Source organism: Brassica napus, chromosome C8 (genome assembly GCF_020379485.1).
Source record: "Brassica napus cultivar Da-Ae chromosome C8, Da-Ae, whole genome shotgun sequence".
Taxonomy (NCBI): domain Eukaryota; kingdom Viridiplantae; phylum Streptophyta; class Magnoliopsida; order Brassicales; family Brassicaceae; genus Brassica; species Brassica napus.
Window position 1 is genome coordinate 16,806,151 of NC_063451.1, and position 17,162 is coordinate 16,823,312.

Below are 17,162 nucleotides of genomic sequence, written 5' to 3' on the forward strand. Positions count from 1 at the left end.
GATAGATGCAGTGGAATTATGGGAAGAGGCTGATACTGGTACTTTGATTTTGAAGAAATTCAATTTTACAGATCATGGAGTTAACAGTTTGGAAAGATGGGATGGAGTATAGACAAAGTTATTCTCGTGGAAAGCCCATAACTACACTCACACTCAAAGATACAAGCATCGGTTTTGGCCAGACAAAAAAAGGTTAGCATGTGTTCCACTCTTAAGTACTTTTCTTTGGTTTGTTGATTAATTTTTTCTTTGCTGGTGTGTTTCAAAAAAAATGTGTTTGAAAAAATATTTCCTTTCCTGGATCAGTTATTTTTCAATATTCACCAATGCAATTGATTTCGCCAACGAAACTATTGCTGGACGTATGAGGGAACATGCATTTATGAATCCAGAGGTGAATTTACTTTAATTATTTTTTGTAACTGAAATTTAATTAATTAATACTGGGCAATTCATCATAGCTAAATAAAAATCAAACAAAAGTTGTCAGTTTTAATTTTTAAATTAAAAAACTATCAGAATAAAAGTTGTGGGTTAATTTTTAATTTTTAAAAATTTGTGGGTTAATTTTGTTTAAATGTGTGCTTTCTTAAAAAATATGTTAGGTGAATTAACAAAAAATGTCACTGAATTATTTTGAACCGCAAAATAAAAAGAAAATAAATTTATTAGATTTATCATATTTAAAGTTACATTAAATTAAATTAAGTATTTATTATTCATTAAGAAATTATCGAGTAAATTAAAGTCTCAAATAAAGTATATTTTAACTATATTTTATATTATTGAACTCTCAAAAATAAATAAAATATATTTCAATGAAGGTGCCTCTAAAATTATGTGATGTTCATATAATATTTTAAATAATATCTATTCTGATTGAAAATTATGACTTTTGATAAAATAATTTTACAAACAGTAAATTAACCCATGCGTAGCATGGGGGTTACACTAGTTTTGTCTAAAATTGTAAACCATTTTGGTGATATAACAATAAGAACAACGTGCGAAGATACTTTGTATTTATTTGGATGATGGAGAATTCACTAGAGGTGAAGCCTGATTGTTCTACATGTTTCTATCCAAATATTTAACCAGACACTTAAGAATTCCTCTATCAAAATGAACCATCTACTGGATCAATTCGCCCGGATACAACAGATATGTTTTGAGAAATCTCTGGTCGTTACATAGGAGTAGTGGTACAAGATTCTCAGGCTATAACAAGAATCTGACCTTTTTATGAATCAAAAATTCGCTTTGACTCCCAAATTTTAAAGCTAATATGTATATTTCACTTGGTTTCCAAATTCAATAGGAAAAATAACTGTATTTGTCATTTACCTTATACATTTCGTACCTTTAAATTCCCCAACCAATAGAATTTTGTTATTTTATATCTGTTATCTTTAAAAAAAATATATATTATCAAATTATATTATGTTTTTAAAATAAAAAGGTAAAAAATAAACAAAAAATAATAGTAGTTAAATTTCTTTTTTTCTTAATTTTTTTTTAACATCATCAGCAAAACAATAAACCCTAAATCATAAACCTTAAATCCTAAACCCTAAATCATAAACCCTAAACCTTGAGGTAAATCACAAACTCTTGGATAAATCCTAAACCCAATAATTTATCCAAGGGTTTATGATTTACCCAACGGTTTAGGGTTTACCCAAGGGTGTAGGGTTTACCCAAAGGTTTAGGGTAGGCCTAGGCATTTTAACTTGAACCCAAAAACCCGAACCAAAACCGACCTGAAAATACCCGACTCGAAACCAAACCGAAAATTTATAAGTACCTTTTGGGTCTAAATTTATTTTACCCGAAAGAACCAGAACCGAAAGGAACCGACCCGAAAAGAACCGGACTCGAAAAGAACAGACCCGAATAGACCCGATCCGATAAGAACCGATTTATACCCGATTTAAAAACATGTATATCTAAAACTATGAGTTTATGTGTTCTATTTTATATTTATTATTTTATGATTTAGTTGAAATATCTTTTGTTAAATTTTTTTTTATTATTTTGTAACATTTTAAGTAATCTGAAGCTTTAAAATGTAAAATTTAGAGTTTAAAAATGTTTTATTTTAATTTAGTTTCATTTAAGTTATTTTGTAAAATTTTAGATATATATGATAAATATTGACTAAATTTGATGGAGTTGAGTATGTCATATCATTTTCAGATTCTAAATACCCGAACCCGACCGTAAACCGATATGGACCTGAAATATTACAGGTATTTTATGGATATTTTAATTATAGAACCGAACCGACCCGGACCCGAGAAGAACCGACCCGAACCCGAACCGAAAATTTATAAGTACCTATTGGGTCCAAATGTTTAGGACCCGAAAGACCCGGTCCCGAAAGGAACCGACCCGAACCCGACCCGAAGACCCGAATACCCAGGCCTAAATTAGGGTTTACCCAAGGGTTTAGGGTTTTGGGGTTTAATATTTTGCTAACGACGTTAAAAATATTTAAAAAAAAATTTGTAACTATTACTATTTTTATTTACCTTTTTATTTTAAAAACATAATATAATTTGACAATATTTTTTTTTAAAAGATATATTTTTTTAAAAGATATTGAATATGAAATAATAAAATCCTACTGATTAGTGAACCTAGGAGGTGAACCCAAAAATAATTTATGTGCATGCTGCAACCCTTTCATGTTTGATAGAAATTGTACTAGATATGACAAATAAAAGACATGAGCATGCCCATTTTGAGGTGTTTTCTACCAATGGATTAATGAATAGTGTATATATGACTAGTTCGTCAGTTCTAACTACTATTCCCTCCTTTTTAAAAAGATCTATGTTTTAGAAAAAAAATATTTTCAAAAGTTGTATTTATTTACATTTTTAATAGTAAATTGTAAACTTAAAAGACAATTCTTAATGGGATAACGGGGATGGTATGTCCATGAGAAAATTCTACCTATGTTAGGTCCATCAGGCAGTGGCAAAACCACTCTTCTCTCAGCTCTTGGGGGCCACCTCTCCAAAACTTTCTCGGGTAAAGTCATTTACAACGGTCAGCCTTAATTTCTCCGGATGCATCAAGCGTAGAGCAGGGTTTGTTGCTCAGGATGATGTCCTCTACCCTCACATCACTGTTTGGGAGACTCTCTTCTTTACTGCACTTCTACGGCTACCAAGCACTTTAACCAGAGACGAGAAGGCCGAGCATGTGGTCCGAGTTATCGCTGAACTCGAATTGACGGTGTTCAAACAGCATGATAGGAGGAGGACCACTGTTCAGAGGAATATCAGGAGGGGAGAAAAAAAGAGTTAGCATTGGTCAAGAAATGCTGATTAATCCTAGCTTGCTCCTTTTTGATGAACCTACTTCAGGTCTTGATTCCACCACTGCTCAACGCATAGTGACCACAATCAAACGGCTGGCTTCTGGAGGAAGAACAGTAATCACCACCATTCATCAGCCATCAAGTCGCATATACCCTATGTATCTACTATGGCCCTGCTTCTTCTGCTGTGTAATATTTTACTTCTGTTCGATTTTCCACTTCCTTGACAGTTAAACAAGCTGGCCTTGCAAACGGTAAACAACCTTTCTCTTTAAGCTTCTAGGTGATGAAAAATGAGAAATAAATCATTTTTAATTTATCAAAACTTGGTAAACTGCAGGAATACCACCTGATTCTTAAAAGGAGACGTCCGATCAAAAACAGAAGACTGTAAAAGAAACTCTGGTTTCAGCTTATGAGAAGAACATATCTACTAAATTGAAAGCTGAACTCTGCAATGCGGATTCACATAGCTATGAGTACACCAAATATGCTGGTAATTTTTTACTTTCTCAAGTACTTCTTGTTTGCTTCTGCTTCATGAATGATAATCTGACGTTGCATGTCCTTAAAATGGAGCAGCAAAAAATATAAAGTCAGAACAATGGTGTACAACTTGGTGGTACCAGTTCACTGTATTGCTCCAAAAAGGGGTCAGAGAGAGGAGATTCAAATCTTTCAACAAGCTAAATATTTTCCAAGTTATCGGCGTGGCTTTTCTTGGTGGCATACTCCAAAATCTCACATTCAAGATAGAGTAAGATAATGATCATCTTGAATTGTTACTACTCTTCTTTCCATCACAATAGTGTTCTAACTACCATTCTACATTGCAGACTGCCTTGCTCTTCTTCTTCTCGGTATTTTGGGGTCTCTACCCGCTATACAACGCGGTTTTCACATTTCCCCAAGAGAAAAGAATGCAAATCAAGGAGAGGTCTTCCAGAATGTACCGTCTTTCATCCTATTTCATGGCTAGAAACGTTGGAGACCTGCCATTGCAACTGTTGTAACGGACGTGAGAAAGGAACAGATGCAGAAACAGATGAATAAAAGCGATGTAACTACAACACAAATATTTAACGTGGTTCATCCCTAGGGTTATATCCACGGGCAAAGAGAGATCTTATTATTGGAGGCGATATTGAGCTTACAAAGTGCAAGTTTAGAGTTACTTCGAATACAAGATATATATAGTAGCATCCCGTATCTAAAACCCTAGACTTTATGGACTCATGGGCCTAAACCCACGATCAAATGTAACATCCATAATAACTTGATGCAACGCTCTTGATGGAACCGAGCCGGTATGATGTACGTGATGTAACATCCATCGCCTAGATGTAACATCCAGATTCAAGGCATATCAACAAATCCACCTTAACTTAAATCCTCCCAATAACAGATGTACCAGATGCACCTTCAAGTGCCAGATGTACCAGATGTGTGTCTCTGCGCCAGATGTACCAGATGCGCCATCAGCGCCAAATGTACCAGATACACTTTCATGTGCCCGATGACCCATCAACGCCAAATGTACCAGATGCGTTCTTCAACGCCAAATGTACCATCGCTCTCTTTGCCTCAGATGTCCCTTCGGACCAGATGTGTTGCTATGACGAACCAGACACCCTTTAATGGCCAGATGCTCAACTAGAGCCAGACATTCGTCATCAGCCGGATGTCCCAAAGGACCAGACGCCCCAACGGGCCAGACGTCCCAACGGACCAGACGTCCCAACGGACCAGACGCCCCAACGGGCCAGATGTCCTTGCGGACCAGATGTCCTTGCGGACCAGATGTCCTTGCGGACCAGATGTCCTTGTGGACCAGATGCCCCAACGGGCGAGATGCCCCAACGGGCTGGATGCCCCTTCGGGCTGGATGCCCCAACGGGCTAAACCATATACATGGTGAGATGAACATTTGCAGTGCACAAAGTACAAATAGGTTCACTTGAAGACATCACGAACCTTGTCGACACCTCATTAATATAGGCCTTCTATGACAAGAACAACTCCTTCTCCCTATCTCTGAAGATCTCCATCCCTAGAATCTTCATTGCTGCACCCAAATCCTTCATCTCAACTTTAGAACTCATAAGCTCCAGGTTCTCGATGTCACACATCTTTTCTTCAGCTATCAACATGTCATCCACATAGAGCACCAAATAAATGAACGTCACATCCTTCAACTTGCTCACATAGACACACCAATCATAAGGACTTCTGATGTAGCCCAGCTTGATTATATAGCTGTTGAATCTCTTGTACCATCGTTTGGGAGACTGCTTAAATCCAGAAAGTGACTCCTGAAACGTACACACATAGTCATCTTTTCCAGGAACTCGACAACCATCTGGCTGAGTCATGTATATCTCCTCTAGCTCTCCATGAAGAAACACTGTCTTCACATCAAATTGCTCAAGCTCCAAGTACTGACGTGATACCAGCTCTAGCAACACTCTGATGGAAGTATCTCTGACCACAGGTGAGAACATCTCATTGTAGTCTACTCCCTCTCTCTGACTTAACCCTCTTGCAGTAACCCAAGCTTTATACTTAACTTCTTCTGCCGATGATGCTACATCCTTAATCTTGAAGACCCACTTGTATGTAACATCCCTTCTCCCCATGGTAATGTGACCAGATCCCATGTATGATTCTTCTGATGAGACTCCACATCTCTCGTTGCAACATGCCATTTCTCAGATTCGGGACTAGAAACAACTTTCATGTAAGTGGATGACGCATCCACTTCCTCTGCAACTTGAAGTGCATAACCCACCATATCGTCAAAGTGATATCTCTCTGGTGGCCTGACATCAACCCTTCTTGGTCAATTTTTCACGATGCTACGCTCTGTAGCATCAAGCGGTTGAGTCTCCGTAGACTCCAACTGAACATCTTCTACACGCTCCTCTTGATTTTCTGTGAGTTCCTGCACATCAATCACTTCCTGATCATCTTGCAACTCCACCTGTTTATCAGTGCTACCCTTTTCTGTTTCTGAACTGGACCCTGAGCTTCTAACCATAGATGTTTCATCGAAAACAACATTCTTGCTTAGAACCACTCGGTTTTCTGACGGAGACAAGACCATGTATCCCTTGATTCCATCACCGTAGCCCATAAACACTCTTAAAAGTGAATATTCAGCAGATCTACCTGACCACACCTCTGAAGGTATCCTGCACTTGATGCCTGTGTGGGGACCAAAATTTATCAAGTAGCAAGCCGTGTTAACTGCTTCAGCCTAAAACCGCTTCTCCAAACCAGCACTCGAGAACATGCACATCGCTTTCTCTAGTATTATCTGGTTTATCAATTTTGCAACACCATCCCGCTGTGGTGTTCCCCTGTCTGTAAGATGCTTGGCAGATGTTGTATCCTTACACAATTGTTTGAACTCTTCCGAGCAGAGTTCCAAACCAATATTAGAATGAAGCAGATCTTGGTTTGACAGATGTTGCATCCCACGCTCACCCATATGTCCAAGCCTCATATGCCATAGCTTAGTCATATCTTCCTCTGGGATCTTTGGCGATGCAACATTTGCTGAACCGGTAACCGTTGTACCCTTCAGCAAATACATAGTACCCTTCATGAAACCCTTCTGAATCACATCAGAACCTTTGTAGACATTCAAAACTCCATCGCCACCCGAAAATTTGAACCCTCTGCTGTCCAAAAGACTCACGGATATCAAATTCTTTGTTATTGATGGAACATGCCTAACCTTGTTCAGTGTGTAGAATCTATCATCATGTGTCTTGAGCTTGATTGAGCCGATCCCAACAATCTTGCAGGCAAAGTCGTTTGCCATCTTATCTTGCTGTCAAGTATCTCTGTGTACTCTGAAAACCACTCTCTCCTCGGTGTCATATGGTAGGATGCTCACGTATCAAGAACCCACACATCAGAAGAGTGTGTTTTCGTGCACAATAAGAGCGATGTGGTCGTCAGACTTGGTTTCATCCTCGGCTACTGCAACAGACCCAAACAGTTGCTCATTCATCTTTGGACAGTCTGACTTCCAATGTCCCTTCTCTTTGCAATAGTTGCAAATATCAGATGGTTTAGGACCTCTTGGAAAGGACTTCCTATCTTTCGAAGTCTTTCTGTTTCCATGTCCCTTCACACCACTGACAAACAACCCCGATGCTTGATTGTCTGTCCCTAAGCTGGATGCCTTATGGCGCAATTCCCGACTATGAAGCGCCGACCTAACTTCTTCCAGTTTCACTGTATCTTTGCCAACAATGAACGATTGCACGAAGTTCTCGAAGGAGTTCGGCAGAGATACCAACAGGATTAGTGTCGCGTCTTCATCCTCCACCTTAACATCGATGTTACGCAGCTCCAGTAATATCGAATTCAGCTTGTCAAGATGGTCGTGAAGCTCAATACCTTCTTGCATACGCAAGGCGAAGAGGCGTTACTTCAGAAGTAGCTTATTCGTCAGAGATTTTGTCATGTACAAACTCTCCAACTTCTGCGACAAACTAGCAGCCGTTTTCTCATCCGATACTTCGATGATAATCTCGTCTGCTAGACACAACAAAATTGTTGAGAACGCCTTCTCTTCCAGAGCCTCCAAATCAGCTGCTTCAGATTTCTTTTCTGACAATGGTCCCCAGATGCCTTGTTGCTTCAGCAACGCCTGCATCTTCATCTGCCAAAAACTGAAGCTATTTCTCCCATCAAACTTGTCGATCTTCACGATTATTCTAGACATCTTCTCACCAGATCACAAACCCCGAGCTCTGATACCAGTTTATTGTAACGGACGTGAGAAGGAACAGATGCGGAAACAGATGAATAAAAGCGATGTAACTACGACACATATATTTAACGTGGTTCACCCATAGGGCTACATCCACGGGCAAAGAGAGATCTTATTATTGGAGGCGATATTGAGCTTACAAAGTGCAAGTTTAGAGTTACTTCGAATACAAGATATATATAGTAGCATCCCGTATCTAAAACCCTAAACTTTATGGACTCATGGGCCTAAGCCCACCATCAGATGTAACATCCATAATAACTTGATGCAACACTCTTGATGCAACCAAGTCGGTATGATGTACGTGATGTAACATCCATCGCCTAGATGTAACATCCATCGCCTAGATGTAACATCCAGATTCAAGGCATATCCACATGAACTCTCCCTTCCAATTGCTTTTGTGTTCATAATTTACTGGTTGGGTGGGCTCAAACCCAACCACACAACGTTTATCCTCTCACTACTGGTTGTTCTCTATTCTGTCCTCGTTGCTCAAGGTCTAGGCTTAGCGTTCGGTGCTCTGCTAATGAACATCAAGCAAGCCACAATGTTGGCATCCATTACTACACTCGTGTTTCTCATAGCCGGAGGGTACTAACTATGTGAAGTAAATCCCTCCTTTCATCATATGGCTCAAGCACTTGAGCTATAACTACTACTAAAAGTGCATATTTGTGGCTAGATCTATGTGTTTGAGTACATATAGAATATGTATGAGCATAAATTAAAGAACACACAGAGTTTTTTTATCGAGGTTCGGTTTCCCTACATCCTCGGAACCTAGTCCAGAAACAAATCCACTAAAACATGTTGCAATTACAATTACTATGGTATTCAACACTACAATGTCTACCATTCTTTTCTAGATGGATGAACTATGAAGATATGTATCAAGTTCGCATGCATTGACTACCATCCGGCAGCACCGGAGCATCACTGTCTACAAACAATTGTGATCTTCATAAAACATGACAACCAAGATCATACAGATCTCTCCGGTGGGATGACTCCACACACAGCTTGTCTACCTCTCTGGAAAGTATCCTAGGGGTGCATGTCTTCTACAAAAGGCGGCCCTTTGGTATTTAAGTGATTGCCCAACCCTAAACCCTAGGATCTACAACAGTACGTCATGAATCACTTCTTGTAGTACTTTCTGAACTACTTCCCGTATTACTTTCTTAAACCAGTCAGCAATACATCTTCAACTACTGCTACACGCTGCTTGTGGTATTTAATACACTGATGACGACTACTACGAGTGCTCAGAAGGTGTCTGGTGCAGAGTTGGAGACTTCCTAGTAATTACATCAATGGGACTGAGAAATTTATGGACAGACGTGTTTGTTGTGGGAGAGATGCTGGTGGGTTATCAGCTCATAGCCTACATGTGATACAATAAATTTGGTACTTCGATATAGAAGAGAATCAAACCGATCCATTGTTTATACAACAAATAATTGATCCTATCAAGCCAAGAGTATACTTTGTAGAAACAACTCTAGAGCAAGATAAGAGAATTACACACACTCATAAAAGTCTAAGAAAATGATGAACACACACTTTTCGAATGAATCAAACAATATTCTCTTTCTTCTCTTTTTCCGCGTAACAACTTCTAACTGCTCCACACGATGATTGACATGTGTCTCGTACGATCTTCTATTTCCTCTCCACGTGTCAACTCCATTTTCCTATATCAAATCCTCCCCATTGAGAGAACCTTGACCACAAGGTTCAAAGGCTGGAGACTGGCGTTGTAAGTCATAGAGGAACTCCCAAGTAGCTTCCTCTTCACCTTGGTGTATCCATTTGACTAAAACTTTAGTAGCTGCCCTTCCTTGCCTTTTAACCATCTTCCTCTCCAAGATTTTCTCAGGTTGCTTGAGTAACACATCTGTGAGCAACGTAGGCAACTGAGTAGTCGTCTGAACAATACCCACCAACACCTTTTTGAAATACATGAAAGACCGGATGAATCAAAGATGAAGGGGGAAGTTCTAGTTTGTAAGCCACAGCACCGCATCGATCAATGATCATGTAAGGACCAAAGAACTTTAGGGAAAGCTTATTATTGGAACGGATGACTGCAGACTGTTGTCTATAAGGCTGAAGCTTTACATACACATAGTCACCAATCTCAAAGCTTCTTTCTATGCGATGCAAATCAGCGTTTTGCCTCATTCTGTGTTGAGCCCTTAGCAAGTGGAACTGCAACAAGAAGATCATATCCTCCCTCTCCTGTAATGACTTGGCGACATCATCAACTTTTGATTCTCCTGGCATATAAGGAAGATGTAATGGTGGAGGTCTTCCATAAACCGCTTCAAAAGGTGTGATCTGTGTAGAAGAGTGAAATGTTGTTTTATACCAAAACTCAGATAGAGGTAACCTATAAGGCCCCGATCCGGCTGCCTAAGCCGCGGTCGATACCTCACGTCGCTCGGTCCATACACTGACCAAACCCTTTATCTATATTATCGCCCATAGGCGAGGGCTAACTTAGATCTTAGCTTAAGACTACCTTAGTCATTCCCTAGCTTAGATCATTTCAACTTATGTACAGCGGAGTAATATCTACTTAACCATTGGTCTAAGACCATATTAATACTTGTCTGGTCGAATTACCTCAGCTAATGGTTAGTATACTCAACTACCAGCTAGCTCCAAGGTCAATCCTGAACCCTTTCCAAGTCATACAAATCCGAGGTTCCGTTCCCCTAACCATTCTATCTAGATCTATGCAACATTGCTAGATCATACCTTTGCCACATCCACGGAGCTTGTTAGCTCATTGTCCCAGCTGACTTAGTTGTTTAGCTAGCTCATCCAGCTAGCTGAGCTGAACCACTTCACTTGAGGTTCTATCACTCTCTTCCAGCTGATAGAGCTGCGAGGTAGCTTCGACCAGCTCCCCGTCTACTCGTACAACTCTCTTATACCTGCATAAACTCTGCCCTTTGGAACTTAGTCACTCAGCCAACCATCCCCACAGACCAAGTACCTTTGGGAAGTCTTCAGCTATATTTCTGGCCACTTCCAAAAGTGCTCCAAAAATTAATTAAAATTCATGAAAACTCATGATAAATCCCAACTAAGAGATTCCCATAATCGGAATCCAATGAATCGACCCAGATCATATGGATCCCGATCATGATCAGTCCGGCCAAGGCCATGGATCCCCTGGAGCCAAGTCCTCTCATGGACTAATAATGCCCATCAGATCCTAAGCCAATCAACCAATCACCCCACATGACTCAGAACTGATGAGTCTTCACACTTACCTAACCGGCCATGGAACCATGTCCCAATGAACCCGATCAATCTTGCTCTTACAACCGGTGCATCCTTTGATCAATCAGATCAGACACCTTGATCCATCACCTATGAGGTCGTCCATCCTTGCCCAAGACCAGATAACACACGGCCTTCCTTGGGTAAACACACCCGGCCCCATACTTGTGGTCCATGCCACCTAGTACTGGCCTTACTCACCTCCACGGCTTGTTGCTGGTTCCAAACGAATTGGATCTTGCTCTCCACATGGTTCCTCATGTACTAGGACCCCCATGTGTCTCCTCCACGAGTCGGATCATTGATTCACACCATGATCAGATCCAACACACACCATGATCCACCATGGATCACTATCCAATGAGTGGCTTCTAACTTCCATCCCCTATGGATGAGTTAGATCAACTAAGATCAGCCCTTCTCTCAGGGTCCTAGATCCTTAGTTTATATCACCACATATGGTCTTTAAGGGGCGTGCCATACTTGGCCTTAACCACACCACAAGAGACAGAAACATGAACTAGAAAGTAATTATAAAATCGGTTACCTTAGACATGATCTGACTAGATCATGTGCCTTCTTTATCATGAATGGCCATGATCCTCCAAGCCACGCCTTTATCAATCCCTTATCATATACTTCCAGTATTGATAAGATCCATTCATGGGTCGCACCCATCATCCCTTCCATGGAACTCCCATGAAACCACTTTCTACACTGCATCCACCTTTGAGGCTGTTAATGCCATTGAGAGTGAAGTTCGGCCTTCTGCCTTCTCTCCTGGATATTTACGTTTGTTCGCAAGACACAGAGGAAGCCTAGGACGTGTTCATCCATGATCAAACACCACCCAAGGGTCGTGCATCACTTTCCTCTTTGTTGCCCATGGAACTGCTTTTCCACACACATCTGCCTTCAAGGCTGTCTCAGCCATTGGAAGTGGGATCCGGCGTCCTATCTTCTTCCCTGACCATTTGTGTGTGTTCTCAGGCCCTGGAGGATGCTTTGGGTGTTAATAACACGAATCAAAACCCATCAAAGGGTCGTTCATAACTTCCCGTTTGATCTCTCCCAAAACTGCCTCTTTATGGCCTTCAAACCACTCTTGAGGTTGAATGTTGAATCCGACCAACTCTCTGTATTTTCTCTGATTTTCTTTGTGTTTAAGAATGTAGGAGAAAGCCTTGGCGTGCCTGCAAAGGCACGGACTTGCCTGCTTTATATAGGAGAAGGGGCAGTTACCTTTCCAAAGGTTGCACCCTTTCGGTATCATTTCTGGCAATTGATTCAATCAATGGTCCAGCTCACACCCATTCGCCTATGGTAGTTACCAGACGTCCTGGAACTGTCAAACCACTCCTGGAAATGGCCCGGCCACTGTCCGGACTCAATCCCAAGAGCCCACCAGCCCATCGTCACACACGGGTCGCCCACATGGCCCGGCCACTGTCCGGACCCGGCCCAACTGCCCAAGTCTTGAACACTCAGTTCAGATGAGTTGAGCTGATCCCCAGCTATCCCAGCTGACTGAGCTAGTAGTCCAGCTGCTGGAGCTGACCTACACTTCAGTGAGCTACACCGAGCTGCACTACACTTCACCTAGCTGGTCGGGCTTGCTTACCGCATCGCCCAACTGTTATACACTGCGGCTAGCTTGCTTCCTTTATCTTCTCCAATCCTTCTAAGTCCCTTAGTCTATTTTCTGGCCTAAACTTAGTTTTTCCATGAAACCATTCTGATCATTCACTTCATCGAGCTTCACCCGGACCTCGTCCAGCTACCGACTCGCTTGTCCAGCTCCTTTGAGCTTGCCTCTGCCTTATTTTGGTTAAGTTCCAGCTATCTGATTCCCTTAACCCCGTTTTGGACCATGACACGCTTGTCTTTAGGTCGTATGACCTGGCTAGTGCGTCTCCTCACACCATGGTCCATCCAGACGATCCTATCTAGGATCGGGGATGCTACAAGTCTCCCCCACTTGTGATGGATTCGTCCTCGAATCCAGTGGTGCTGACGTCCTGTCTCAAGACCAAAGGTTCCAACCGAACTCTTTGCATTCGGAACTTGGAGCATGCTCGATTGGTTCTTCTTAACCAATTCATTGCATCTCCCTCTATGTTCCTTCTCATTGATCACGTCTTGATCATCATATATACAAGTCTCCCCCACTTGATAGAGATTTAACCCAAAATCTTATCAAGTGGTCCTTCAAGCACCCATGCAAGGACATGACTTGTGTCACTGACCCAACTCTCCAGGTTGCGGTCCTTGTAGACACTAAGCCCATATCTTTTTTTTTTTTTTTTTAGAATGTCGTCTACTCTAGACTTCATTCTTTTTCGGATCTTAGTCCACGACTAGTTCAAATTCAGTCCCTAGGAACATACTGCATACTCAAGTCTTAGTAGATTCAACCAATCTCCAAGCCACTCGATGCACCAGCCAAATCCTAGCGAACATGTTCCAATCTTTAGGCTGCTCACTCTACCATGAGTCCTAACAGATTGTTCTTTCCTTAAGTCCTTCCCAGACACTAAGGTTTATGATTCCAGTCACCAATTACTGGATCATTCCTTAACTAGCCAATGTCTTTCCCAGCTTGGCCATACTGCGATCTTAGTCCCTACAAGACTAAACCGCCACACACTTGACATCTGTCCATTACTGGACTTTGTCATAATTCGATCCTGGTTCTTTCATGGACTCGATCATATTCCGGTCCTGGTCCACTCAGGGACTCAACTGTTTCAACCCGACCATAGGCCCATCTCCGAATAGGTCGTCATGTGATCCTTGTCCCTTTCTGGAATTGATCATTCTTATTCCAACCTTAGGTCAATCTCCAACTTGGTTGTGCTGCGATCCTCATCCCTCACTGGACTTGATCGACTTCAGCTCGGACATCTCGGCAGGAGCCATACGATATGGACTTTTGGACATTGGGGCCGTCCCTGGTTCCAGTTATGCTATGAACGGGTCAGCCCTATCAGGGGGAATGCCATGTAGCGCCCGAAACACGTCCTCGAACTCACTGACCAGCGGAATCCCGTCCGGGTCACCAGCCCCTTCAACCTCCATAGTGGCGATTGTGGCCAAATAAGCCTCACAACCCTTCTCAAGCATCCTTTCCACTTGGATTGCTGACATCACTAAGAATCCAGAGGTCGGACGAATACCTTGGAACCTGATCGGGGGTCCACACCCACTTTCAAACTGCACCCTTCCTCTGTGACAGTCGAGAGTGGCCTGATTCTTTCCAACCTTTGGAACCTGATCGGGGGTCCACACCCACCCTCAAACTGCACCATGCCCCGGTGACAGTCCAAGGTGGCCCGATTCTGTCCAAACCAGTCCATGCCTATCACCTCGTGATTCTCAAGGCGGACAACAATCAGATCCATAGGCATTACCCTGACTGTGATCAATACCAGGATGTCTCTATCCAGCCCTAGTGAATCCACTGCTCACCGGCTTCATTCACTATGACAAGACAATCCCATGTTCCCATCTGGAACAAACCCTTTTCGATCATTCCTGGACTCAAAAGATTATGTGTAGCTCCTGTATCGAAAAGTGCGTGTGTCTCTACACCACCGATCATTAAGTACTTAGATGAGTAGGATCTCGATTTGATCACACATTTGGAAAATGTCCCATACCATTCTCCAAAGCATCACACATCTGTGAACGTCCCATACCATTCACAAAAGTGTTTATAGTATACTCCAATCCTCATCATACTAAGATACTTAACATCGTGTTTCCAATTCCTCTTGGAATTGATCCATTCCATTCACTCAATCTTAAGGAATCCTACCTTGACTTACACTGAGTCCAAGCTGATCCATCTGATCACAAGCCCACTCATGTACTAGCCATGTAGCGTCTCCCTTAGACCAACATGAACACCGCATATGCTCACTTATTTAGAACGGCCACCAGGGAAATAAAACTAACCTCCAAGAGAGTGCTGCACGTTTCTATAACACCCGTCACCTCCAATCCGGATGACAGCAAGCCACCACAATATCTCCTATAATAAAAGTCCATATACCCAATTACACTCACCCAAAGCCCAAATAAAAATCCGAATAAAAAGTCCAGTAGCACCAATCCGTCCAAATATCATATACTCATCTGTCTCACCTAAAATGGGGAAGAAAGAGGGGTGAGTAACAGAGGAGTTACTCCGTGAGGTATGGGATACTAAACCCGAAGTCCATGGACCCGGACAGAGCACTCCGAATAAATATAATTTAATCCTAACACGTTGCAAACACGGTACCTAAAGTACCCAGAGATCAAACAAACTGCCCACTAACAGGCCAAAAACACCACCGAATATGTGCTCGGTAACACACGCCCGTAGACGATTTATCGACCTCCACGCCTTGGCACAACAGGTCGACTACGCTGTACCGCAGCAAACACCACACCCAATGTACTGTCTCCAGCCGATACACCCATGGTCGGCTTTCATCCAAATCACATCAATATACTATATATATATATATATTATCAATTATAAATGAACACGCATTGTTGAACCATCTAACACCCTAGTTCCGGTTAAGCAAAGACCCTAAAACTAAGCAAACAATGACAGACTCGATTTCACATAGACGGAACACATTAGAAATAAATTATACTTATTCGAGGTCCTAAGCCGTGTAAGAGAAGCTCGGGAAAAGACCCTCACCTTAGTCACTGGCTGGAATGATCAACGAAAGATGGTCAACTGACGTCAACTGCAACACGAGTATCAACGGCTTAGGCTCAGAGTCTCAGGAAATAAAGTTTCTAAAAATGGAAACTTTCCTAAACTGGAACCTTTCTAAAAATAGTAACTTTCTCTAAATAGAAACTTTCCTAAAATAGAAACTTTCTTAAAATAGTAACTTTCCTAAAATAACTTATTTCCTAAACTAGATATAAGGAGGCGACAAATTTACTAGAAAAATTCGTCGGAAGCTCGTCAAGAAATCCCGTCGGAAGCTCGCCCAAAAATCTCGCCGGAAGCTCACCCGGAAATCCCACCGGAAAAAATTCACTAGTGACTGGTCATCAGATAATTCAACAACAACTCGTCACATGCAAAGAAATACTTTGACTTGATGAGAATTAAAAGAAAGGGTAGAGTTCCTTATATAGGAGAAGGGAATGGAGGAAGATTTACTAAACTTCCAATGTGGGACAAAATAAAATGAAAAGGGGATTTTGGGTTTTAATTAAAAAAAACAAATGGGCTTTCCCATATTGGGTCACAGTCGTTACAGTTTCTTTCAACCTAAGCCACTCCCTGGTCCATGTTACTACCCTTATCCAGGTCGTCCATACAAAGATCTTGCATTGCGTCCATCATCCAATCCGTCTATTACTCCCAAATAACTAGATAAACTAACCTTTCTGTTTTCAGGGTCTTGTCCTTGGAGAGTGCATCTTGGCTGAGCCGGCTCATCTTGGAACTTCTCCGTTCACAAGCATGAAACCAACCTGACCTCAACTCCCACTTGGGTCCCACAGCTAAGGTTACATAGTCGTTTCAGTTTTCGGAAATAATTTTGGTTTGGAACATAATATCTTTGAGCAGTGAGTTGAGCTGAAGTTGTGAACCAACCAGCTCCTCCACTCATCTGCCTCAATAAGATCCATACTACCCGAGAAATGCTTAGTTCTCATCTGAGCTATGTGCTCAAGCAACACTAGGGTAGTCAACCTTCCAAGCTGCCTTAGCTGGTGGATCGATCTTGA

The 17,162-nt window shown here is 41.7% G+C and overlaps 1 pseudogene; it reads left to right on the top strand.

Annotated features, from left to right (window-relative positions):
* The first annotated feature begins 5 nt into the window (after window positions 1-5).
* LOC106412802 lies at window positions 6-14,121 on the top strand (annotated as a pseudogene).
* The last annotated feature ends 3,041 nt before the right edge of the window (window positions 14,122-17,162 follow it).